Raw genomic sequence first — 12,355 nt, forward strand, 5'->3', positions numbered from 1 at the left:
AGAGAACGAAGTGCACTATCTAACCTTAGTTTGATTTCATCAACATCCGGAATACTTAGTTCGAAGCATTCTCCTCTTGTCAAGCCCATTTCGCGGAGTTAAGAAAAATCCAAATCGTGCAAACAACCATAGTACATGTCTAAAATTTTATAAACACCATGCAACTTCCACTTTGGATCCAAGCATTTTGCAATCAAAAACACATTTGGAATACGAGCAAAATATTTTAACCATTTTTCAACCATGTAAAACAAAATAGCCTTCAACTCAATGAATTGAGTATTTTTCACACATGTTTTAAAACCAATTGCCACATACATGCAATGCTCCAAAACGCGCACAGAAGTAGGATAATAAACACCGGATAACTCAACAGTGGCATTTTTGAACGCGCGGAATAATCGAAACAAATCCATGCTGTGGTCCCAACAAGAGGGTATCAAAAGCAAATCAGAAGGCACATGAGGGAAAGTTCTAAAAAAATCACATAAATACTCAATGTGGTTCAAAGTCGACTCCAACATATCATACGTCGAGTTCCAACGAGTTGAAACATCCAATTTGAAGTTGGTGTACCTGCATTGCTTGCTATGACAATATCTCTTCCAAGCTCTACCAATAGGAGCTTTGTTATGAATCAACTTCACAGCAGTTCTAATAGGATCAACATACTTTTGCCACAAATCGATAGCATCTTGAACACACAAATTCAAAATATGGGCAATACATCGCACATGAAAATATTTGCCATCAATAACAGGAGAACATGCACTGATTAGTTCATCTATACTAGCAGTGTTAGCGCTAGCATTGTCAAAACCAATGGAAAAAATTTTAACGATCAATTGAAATTCATTCAAAACTTGAATGATCAATTGAGCAATTGCTTGTGCAGTGTGTGGTGCGGGAAATTCACGAAATGCAATCAAACGTTTGTTCAAAGTCCAACTGTGATCAACGAAATGCACAGTGATGCCCATGTAGGAGTTTTTGCAAAAACAATCGGTCCACACATCAGAGCAAATAGAAACCTTATGCCCTAAGTTAAAAATAAACGTACCTAGTTGCGCTTTCTTTTCCATGCATTGTCTAACAACGGCTCGAGTCATAGAAGTTCGACTCAACTTCCTTGCAGCCGCATTATAAACTTGTCGCATACTCAACTCAAAAGCATCGTTATCAAAAGCATTGAATGGAAAATGTTTCATAACGGCAAATCTAGACATCACATTAAGAGCATTTTTGTGATCATATTTCAAAAGAGTATTGCTACACATACCTGATGTTTGGGATGAACCCATCCCACTCCCGGTCCCGACATGTTGAAAGTTGAGTTGAGTTTGGGTTGGAGCGATACCAAACTCGACCGGATGCGCTTTCTCCATGTGACGGGTAAACGTACCGTATCCTCCACCCTTTCGGAGTGTGTATACGTTTTCGCAATAGTTGCAATACACATTATACGTGTCAGGATCGTTAGTATCTTGTACCCTCTTGAAATGTTTCACCATGATGTTTGAGCTTAAAGACCGTTCAACTGGTCTAGGAGGTTGAGGAGGGTGTCCACGACCATGACTACGGCCACGGCGACTACTTGGTGGTGGTGGGGGTGGCATTTCTTGAACCTCTTCTACCTCCTCCCCCTCCTCCTCGTCATCATCATCATCATCGTCGTCTTCATCAACATTCACAGGGGTTGGAATTTGTTGAGAATAGGCACCGCGACCGGGAGCACCACTACCAGTACCAACATAAGCATCGCCTTGGGATTGAGAGCGAGAAAGAGCAATAGCATGTGCCACATCTTGCTCTTCTCGAGTCTACAAAATAATATTTGTATTGTAAATTTCAAATAAAATTATGAACAATAATGTAATGTAATTCAAAATTAATTAAATTAGTAGATAATAAATATTAACCTGCCAAGCATCCATGTTCATTTGAGAAATTTCATCAATAACGGATCTCCGAGATGGCCTCTTGGACTTTCCCTTTCCCTTATCAACACGACCTTCTCAGGATGAAGACATCTTGATATATAGTAGAAATGTAGAAATATGGAATAAATTTTTTTTTAGCAATTGAGAACGAAAGACAACTTATAGAACTACGGGAACAAATATAAAGCGTATAACAATGCTTAATAAGAGTAGCACTTGAGTAATTAAATGGAAGCACAATAGCACAAATGAGAAATTGGAGACAAAGAGAGAGAATTGTGAGATTGAAGAGAGAAACTCTTATTAACACAAGAGTGGGGTAAATGTAAATGAGGATAGAGGGGGGTATTTATAGATAAAAATGAGGGGGAAAATGGAAGAATTCGAATTTGAAATTTGAAAAAAAAAATTTGAAATTTCACAAAACCGGCGGTTTTGGCGGAAAACCGCCGGAACCGCCGGTTTTCGGGACAAAACCGCCGGTTTCCGGGATAAAACCGCCTGTTCGGTCAACGAACCGTCTGCAAAAGCTGCGCCATTGTCGCCTCGTGTTCCGCGCCGCCTCGAAAGCCACTGAATCGGCAGTTAACCGCCGAAAAACCGGCGGTTCCGGCCGGTTTTGCTGCTGAAAAGCTGCCGCCGCCGGCCCCATCCCCCATGCCTCGATATACGCACCCGAACCGGCGGTTCCGCGGTTAACCGCCGGTTCCGAACCGTCCCGAACCGCCGGTTCGGTGACGATTCCGGTTCGAAATATCTTGAACCTGAACCGGACCGCGACCCGAATTTCGACGGTTCCGGTTCGGGAATATTGCCACGGTTCCGGTTCGGAACCGGAACCGGAACCGGTGGGCATCTCTAATCAGGGGTGACGCTTTCTCTCCACCCAATAAGACGGGGTTTGAGTCGTCATAGGGATTAGTGGGATATCCTCTTTAAAATAATATAGGTGAGACGATGAAGCGCAACTTTACTCGTTTAGTAAAATGCTCCTCCATCCAATAAATAGAAAAGTTCAAGTTACTACAAAGATAAATAAGAAATAAGTATTGATCTATCTTAAAAAGAATAAAAAAAAGAGCAGAGGAAAAACTGCTTGGTGAGGGGCTTTAACAGTTTGAAAATTTTCTAAAATTATTTTACTTATTTTTTGTTAAAAATATAGCTACGTCCCTAAAAATAGATTAATTGTCATTATTTGGTCCATCACATAGAAAAAGCAACATTGATTTTGGAAAGTTTTTTTTTCGAACGAGGTGAGCTTCATTTTTTTACTAACTATGTTTCAATCAATTTTTATTTCTATCTCTCTCTTATTTTCTTAATTGCGCATTAAATTAAACCAATGCCGTTTCAAGTGGTCTATATTTATGGGACGAAGGAGGGAGTGTAATTTTGTAAATATATTTAATCAAATAAATTAGAGAATCATGAGTTTTGTTCTATTTCGTAGCTTTAATCCTATGGCTACTATATATGAATTTTATTGATATTTTCTGTATAAGATTAATATGAAGATAACTTGGTTTTTGCCGTTTTTAATAAATTTATGTAACTAGATTTTAATTTTTGTTTGATTTAGAAAAACATTAGTACTAAGTAGGTTATGAGATACTCCATCACTACTCCTAATGATCATGGAATCTAGGTTAACAATTATAAATTCAAAAAAGGATAGAGATTGTGAAGCACAGAGAGTGATCAATTGCTAACTTATCATTTAATTGCTAACTACAACTAATTTAAGACCATAGGATTTTAGAAATCTTGTGGTCTACAATTTGTCATGTGTAATTTTATTTTTTATTTTTTAATATTAAAAAGATAATAGCAACTATCAAATTTAGGATTTAGAAACACAATGTCATACAATGTATGTAATACATCAACACAAACACATGACAATGTCAATACAATTTCATATTGACATTGTACAAGCATTGTATTGACATATTATGTGTCGTGTATTGGTATAAAGCTGTGAACGAAATTTATGAAAATTTTTGATTTTTTTTTTCAAATTTTGACATCGGAACATATGCAAGTGAGATCTCTTTAGAATCCTTATGAAATTATCTCTAATTTGATATATGTAGTGCGAAAAAATAATTTAAATCGAGAAAAGTTATATGTGTTTTAAAGTTATGAGATATTTTTCAAAAGTTAGTTACAACTAATTTGTTGTAAATTGACCTTAGTACCCTTATTGACGTTTTCTGTTGATCGTATTGACATTCTAGAGCTGATGATCTAGACACTTGATTTGAATATCTAATAGTTATTATTTAATTATAGTTAGCAATTAAGTATTGAGTTAGTAATATAACACTTCCCGTGAAGCACATATATCAATCACTTCCTAAGTAATTTACGCCATACAATAACATAAATAACCCAATAAAAATGATAAAAAAAATAAAATTTGATTTCGCGCCCTTGACAAAGAAATTAAAGTCTATTTCACTATGATCTTGAACTAAATAAGTTGAGGTGCACATACACACACAATAAAAACTCATCACATCCCTTCTAAGTCTATCTACACCACTAACCCAAAAATGAAAAACCTCCTCACTCTCTTCACCATTGTCTGCCTTGTCCTGGGCTCCGTTTCCGGGCAGAAGTGCGGGTGCAAGAGGGGCGAGTGCTGCAGCAAATTCGGCTTCTGCGGCACCAACTGCTGGGCCGGGCCGGGCCGTGCAAAGGCCGCAACAAAGTCAAAGTTGTTGTGACCGACGTTTTCTTCAACGGGATCCTCGCGAGTCAGGGCACCCGCAACGCGTCTCGTTGCGGGCTCTATCTCGTCTAGGAGAGACGAGACTGCATCGAGACAGCGTTGCGGGCTCCGTCTCGTCCCCAGCCCGTCCCTTGTCTCGCCGCGGAGGGAAGTGTCGTGAGACAGCTCGCCACGCGCGTTGGCGACGTGGCGAGCTCCGGTTCGTCCGTGACGCCCACTCGCCGGCCCGAGAGTGGGCGTTGTTTTTATCCGAAAAAATATATTTTTTTTAAATTCAGGAAAAATTTGAAAATAAAAAAATCTCCAAAAATATACTAGCCGTTTATAGCCGTTTTTTGCAAATTTTTTATTTATATTTTTTTAAGCCTCCAATCACTTCTATAAATATTAAATCATTCCCACAAATTAATCCACCATAAAAAAAAACTCTCTATTCTCACTCAAATACTCTACATTCTTCATCTCAAAACATTATTCTTCTCCCAAATTTAATCCATTCATTGATCCATTTGAGCAAATGCGTCGAATAAAAAAAATCAAACACCCTGAATTTTCAAGTATCGTTGGAATCCACAGACTAAAAGTTCGTCGGAGCTCTCTCCTAAATTCGAAATAAATCCTTCACCTCCCCAAGTCTATCGCTACGAATTTTTGTTGCCTCGAGCTTTGATCCCACGGAATAAGATGTCGCAACTAATGATATCTTCTTCTGCTTCTTTGAGTTTTGAGATTTTGAATTTATAGAGAATGAGCGGAAGATTTTAAATTATATATTTTTTATTTTTTTAGGATTTTATTAATGTGGTTTTTTTTAGAATTTTAAGTTGTAATTTTATTTTATTTAATGAAGTGTGTTTTTATTAATTGAATTTGTTGGAAATAAAAATAAAAAATGAAATTGAATGAATAGTTAAGGGATGAGATGGTTAAGAGATGGAGTGATGCAGGTGTTGTCTCTTAGTTAAGAGATGGGGTGAAAAGTACAGTGGGGCCCATGAATAGTGAAGAAATGAGACAGATAAGAGACAGCGTTGCGGATGACCTCAGCGCCCGTGCGGCTGCCCAGGGAAGGGATTCTACAGCCGCGCGAGGTTTCTCCTCGCGATGGCCTCTTATCCCACCTTCGGGACTATTGGATCCGTTGACGAGTCCAAGCGGGAAATCGCAGCCTTCTTCGCCCACATCGCGCATGAGACGGGAAGTAAGCCTTTAACAACTCAACACCACACATAAATATTCTCATTTATTTTCATACTCCATCCGTACCATAAAAATAGCTCATTTCCATTTAAGGAAAGTTCTCTCCAACTCATTCATATACATTAATTTATTTATACGACTATTATAAACACCGATATATTTCCCTTACAAATTACCTTTGTACGTAGGTTTGTGCTTTATTGAAGAGAATGGCAGGCAATCGAAGCCCTATTGCGACCTAACATATTCAAAATGGCCGTGTGCGGCCAACAAGCACTACTACGGTCGGGGACCGTTGAAGCTGACGTGGAACTACAACTATGGTGTAGCCGGCCGCGCCATAGGGTTCACTGTACTAAAAAATCCCGAGGTTGTTGCCACAAATGCCCTTATATCAATCAAGGCTTCTGTATGGTTTTGGATGGAAAACTGGGACGGCCTTTTCATATCGGGCAAGGGCTTTGGAGCCACGATTCGTGCTATTAATAGAGCTGAATGCGACGGGAAGAGGACCGCGCAAGTGAGCTCTCGAGTCAAGTACTACGAAGATTACTGTAAGCAGTTGCGGGTTAGTCCAGGACCTAATCTTCGGTGTTAAGATATCTACAGCTGCTGCAACTAAAGTTGAGAAATTAATCTAATGACTGTTGTAGTGTGTTGTAGGCTTGAATAAGAACAATGGTGTGATTATTCAAGTTATTTGATATTTATTGACCTATTAGAATGTCCCTGTTTAGTAAAATATACTATTAAGTAAATGAGTCATCTTGAAATTACCATTATTCAAGATTTGCCTTTTGGGGATCTATATTGTATGATCATCTTGGCTGATCACTTAGTTCTTCTGATGCCGAACTAGAAGTACCACCATCCTCTTCTTATTCCGAACTGCTCTTCGGAACTCTGAACCACACCCTAAACTAATTCTAACATCGTCACGACATCCGCCATCCTTGGACGTCTGTCTGGGTTGTATCTTGTGCAGTAAACAGCGGCTTTCACCAGCTGCTTCCATGAAATCATCACCACCTTCATTATCAGCCAATGATTCCCATCTTCTCTCCTCATAATTATTTTTTACCAGATATTAGATGTATAGGGAAATAAGGAATTACAAACTGCAAATTCTTAATATTCATAGAATAAACTTATATTCTCACCAAACCAACACACATCCTGTCGTTCTCATCGGCTACGTGAATAAGATTAATAATTCTCCGTCCTGTGATGAGCTCAAGAAGAAACGCTCCATAACTGAAAACATCAGTTTTTTCTTAACATTTACCACTGGCAAGGTACTCGGGGGCTATATATGACCAATTGTTCCTGTCACGGTTGTGGTAATATAAGTTTCGTGGTGGTTCATGAACTTGGCTGATTTGAAATCAGCAACAACTGATTCAAAGTTGTCATCTAACAATATATTTGCAGCTTTGACATCGCAATGAATGATTTTCTTTCCACATTTATCATGCAAATGAGCTAGACCCCTTGCTGCACCAATTGCTATATTTTTTCTCTGTTTCCAAGTGAGAGGAGGCTGCGATTCATGTCTCCCTGTTCAAATTAAAACAATAATTAAACACTCATGCTCTAAGAAACATTTCTCATCATGTTATGTTAATAGGTCTAACGTTATTATAAGAGGAAACATTAATGAGCTGTGCTGTGTGAGAGAGAATGAATTTGGGAAAGCTTACCCGTTAACCATGAATCGACACTTCCATTGACCATCAACGGGAAAACAAGCAGTTGTACTTCTGGCATCCGGCAAAATCCAATCACATGAACCAGATTTGGAATTGGTTGCGAACAAATTTGTCCAATCTCTAGTTCTCTTTCAAAATAATATTCTAGACTTCGAGAATTGTCTTTTAACTGCAACAGGATAGCCATCTAACCAGCCTTTGTAGATCACATTAAAACTATCCTCACTGATAATTTTGTTGCTAAAACCCTCTGTTGCAGCATGTAGTTTATCCAGAGAAGAATTCTCGACATCTCGACCTTCCAAAATGTCTACATTGAAATCTTCCATGGACCACTCTGCCTCCCCCTTTGCCAAGTGATATGTAACTTCTAACCTCCTCGCAACTTCCAACATCGTCGGGCGTTCTTCTGGATCATCTCGTGTGCAGATCAGAGCTATTTGCAACAATTCCTCAACCTCTTCATCTGTGATTTTACCTTGAAGTTCTGCATCAACTATCACTTTCCATTCTCTCTCCTTGTAAATATGCTTAACCTGATGTTAGATTATATATCCCTGAGTAACCATATAACAACAATGGAGCCAAGTAATAGATTACTTGAAAAATGCCTAGTGACAGGTTATATTTGTGAAATTTCTACTTCAAATGAAAATATTGCCTAGACTCATCACCACAGGAATAATGTACACTCATCAAAATATCACTTAACACAACAGTGTTTAAGTTTCAAACTATTTAAATGATTTGTTATTCCTTACGTTTGCATTCCTATGAGAGTAATGGTACAACTAGAGCAAGACTCACCCAATCTATTAACATCATGTCATCACCATTGGCAAGCCGAGCAAGATCAAAACCTCTCTGCGCTGTGATGAGCTCGAGAAGAAAGACTCCATAAGCAAAAACATCATTTTTCATCGAACACTTACCAGTAGCAAGATACTCAGGAGCTATATGACCAATTCTTCCTTTAACCGGAGTGACAATATCATTACCGCAGCAATCCACAAATTCACCCAAGGATAAGTCAGCAAGAACTGCTTCAAAGTTCCCGTCCAAAAATATATTAGACGCTTTAACAGAACAATGAATGATTTTCCTGGGGCAATCATGATGCAGGTAAGCTAGACCCTTTGCAGCTCCAAGTGCTATCTTCATCCTTGTTAGCCAGCCGATAGGAGGCAGTGAATCATTTCTTTCTGGAGTCAGTAGTTTTAATACAAATAAAATGTATGCATAACAAAATTCCCAATCAGTTACAAAATATAATAAACACAAACACTTTACAATATAACAAACACAAACAGTTTACATTATAACAGACAAAACTATATCTACACAATTATTGTTTATAAAAAACTTGCCTTGATTACTATTTATGGTTACTTTCCTTCTATATGACAAAAAAAAGATGCATAAAAGAAGCTACAAACCTATTTTAACAGCCTGCAAGACGGCGAACCCGAGTTCTTAAGCAAACATAACGTTGTTATCGAACAAAAGTACACCATCGAATGAAAATGAATGGTTGATTGAGCTTACCTCTTAACCAGAATGCCACACTTCCATTAACCATGTGCGGATAAACGAGCAGTTTTCTTTTTTGAGTAATACAAAATCCACGAGCACGAATTACATTGCAATGTGTAGCAATGCTTATCATTCCATATCTATCTCAGTTGCTTGTGGTGGCACCCATTCAACTTCTACCAGAGAGCCATCTGCTAGTCGACTTTTATAAACTTTCCAATGTCCACCACGCAGGATATTTTGGTCGCTAAAACTGTTTGTTGTAAAACGTAGCTCACGCAGTGAAAAGCTTTGTAGTCCAAAATGATCATCTTCATCAACAGTTAAAGACAAATAAGTTACTCTGCTTATATAAATACATACAATATGCATACAAAATTTATTTCAACTAATAAGGAATGCTCACCAAACCTTGGGCCAGATCATAGTCCTTGGGTTTCCTCCTCCAAAGCCAAGCAGGAAATAGCTTCCTTGTACTAGGTCCCCTAGCTGCAATTCCATACCATCTAACTAAGAACTAAATTTCAATCTAAACATAAGGAGCAGAGTTTTTAGAGTTAGGTTTAGGATATTGTAATTTGATTTTCCACAATTTTACGACGAAAACATAATATTAATAGCCATCACAAAACTAAACATTCTAATCGCGCTAACGAATTAATAACTGAGACGAACCTTCAAGGCTAGTAAGAGGAGGTTGAGGCGGCGTTGGTACAAGTATATGCTTCAACAAATCACTCGTGTTGGAAGGAAAGATCGCACCGTGGAAGGGAAGATTTCCCGTAGCTGATTTCCTGTGATCACGATTAATTAGAAATTGATATTTACCATGTATAGAACATTAGGGTTAGGGAAATCAATCATACCTTTTTTGTATTCTTGAAAGCCTATAAAGAGGCGTGTAAATCTTGTGATTATCAATGAGAAAGAGTGATATGAATTCCCCAAAACCTGTTTCTACATGGCATCATAGCCTTGTTTAAACAAGGGCTCAGAATTATTTTCATCATTGCCCAAACCTATCTCGGCCAAAATAATCAAGAATCAGTGAGCAAACAAAATTCAAATCAGTGTCCAAAATGTTAGACGAGAAGAAGAAACCAACAACAAATTCGTCAGAATCATCAAGCAGCAAGATTCGAGCAAGTAAGAATGTAACTGTTGCATTCAAACTTAATGGAAGAAATTACCCACTGGAAACCGCATATGGGTGGATTAAAAAGGAGGCGACCCGACGGAGATTAGGGCCACCGGAATCCTCAAACCCTAGTACCCACGGCAGAACAGAATCGCAAGGAATCGGTCATGGACTTGCGGCTCAGGGGCAACGCCAAGGTAACCGGAGCGGAACCTGGAGCCAAGCCACCGCCGTTCACCGCCCGGGGACCGCCGGTAGTGAAGCGGCGACAACTATATCGGGCAATCGAGAAGTGATAACCGGACGGGGAAAGCAAAAGGAGGAACTGGAAGCTTCCGGCATAGGCGGGAACGGCGGCGGGGTGGTCGGCACTGGCAATTTCGCCGGCGAGAGGTGGAACCAAAATAGGGGAGGCGGCGCAAGAATTGAAGGAGGTAAAGGGTTGGGGTGTATTAACCCTGACCCTAATTCTCATTTTACACCCCCACACCATAATTATTCACAAACCCCCCCCCCCCTTCCCCCAGAATTTTATTAAATACCAGCATGCACCCCACCTATTGCATGATAGTCCCCAATTTCCTGATAATTTCCACATTTCACACACTACACACACTTCACACACAAAACACACATTTCAAACATTTCACACACTACACACATTTCACACAATAAATGCATTTCACACACTACACACAATACACGCATTTCACACACTACACACATTTCACACACTTCGCACACTACACACATTTCATACACTACACAAATTTCACACACTACACAAATTTCACACATTTCCCGCACTACACATATTTTACACACTACACACACTACACAAATTTCACACACTACACACATTTCACACACAAAACACACATTTCACATATTTTACACACTACACAAATTTCACACACTTTCACACTTTACACACATTTTACACATTTCAAGCATCCGTTTTTTAGATTTTTTTTTTCAGTTTTAGTTTTTTTTTCCGGTCTGAATAAAAAAAATAAAATTTTCCAAAAGTTAAAACTGAACCAAATTTGAAATTTTGGTTTTTGAATAGTGTGTGTATTTTGGGTATAGTGTGTATTTTGTGTAAAATTTGTGTCGTGTGTGTATTTTGTGTGTAATGTGTGTAGTATGTGTATTTTGCGTATAGTATATGTAGTGTGTGTATTTTATGTAGTGTGTGTATAGTGTGAAATGTGTGAAATTTGTGTAGTGTGTGAAATGTGTGAGATGTGTGTAGTGTGTGTAGTGTGTGAAATTTGTGTAGAGTGTGAAATGTGTGTAGTGTGAAATTTGTGTAGTGTGTGAAATTTGTTTAGTGTGTGTAGTGTGTGAAATTTGTTTAGTGTGTGAAATGCATGTAGTGTGTGTAGTGTGTGAAATATGTGTAGTGTGTGAAATGTGTGTAGTGTGTGAAACTTGTGTAGAGTGTGAAATGTGTGTAGTGTGTGAAATGTGTGTAGTGTGTGAAATGTGTGTAGTGTGTATCGTGTGTGAAATGTGTGTAGTTTGCGAAGTGCGTGAAATGTGTGTAGTGTGTGAATTGTGTGAAATGTGTGTAGTGTATGTGAAATGTCTGTAGTCGGTACTGAAGCTATCTAATTTTATGAATATTTGGAATTCCAATTTTCTACTTTTGATATGAAACAAATCATGGAATTGAAAATTTTGGAATTATAATTCAATTCTAATTCTATACATTTTTGTGATACTAAACAATGGAATTGGAATTGAAGCCTCCAATTCCAATTCCATAGCTCCAATTCCATGTTCCCAAACACACCCTGATATCTTTCTCTTGTGCCAACAAATTCTTCATACTTTATTTTCTCAAAACAAAGTACTCACGTTATTCGGAAGTTGAGATTGCAACAAGAGTTCAACGATTACAAAATTACACGACTTCTAATAGAAATTAATTATACTAATAAATTTCGATTTATCTCGAAAGAAGGAAAGAAGGGACGAAAATTAGGGGTTGTTACAATAATCAATAATGCTATTTTATTTTCCAAAATAAGTCCTTATATATCATAGAGATAAAGAGTGTTTCACATTTTAATAAAAATATTTGATTGCATAA

At 38.2% G+C, this 12,355-nt stretch overlaps 2 pseudogenes; one reads left to right on the top strand and one right to left on the bottom strand.

Moving 5' to 3' along the window:
- Nucleotides 1–3,801: 3,801 nt before the first annotated feature.
- On the top strand, nt 3,802–6,475 carry LOC121809444 (annotated as a pseudogene).
- A 713-nt stretch (nt 6,476–7,188) lies between these two features.
- On the bottom strand, nt 7,189–10,732 carry LOC121809515 (annotated as a pseudogene).
- Nucleotides 10,733–12,355: the final 1,623 nt, after the last annotated feature.

The sequence above is a fragment of the Salvia splendens genome, chromosome 1, assembly GCF_004379255.2.
Source record: "Salvia splendens isolate huo1 chromosome 1, SspV2, whole genome shotgun sequence".
Classification (NCBI taxonomy): domain Eukaryota; kingdom Viridiplantae; phylum Streptophyta; class Magnoliopsida; order Lamiales; family Lamiaceae; genus Salvia; species Salvia splendens.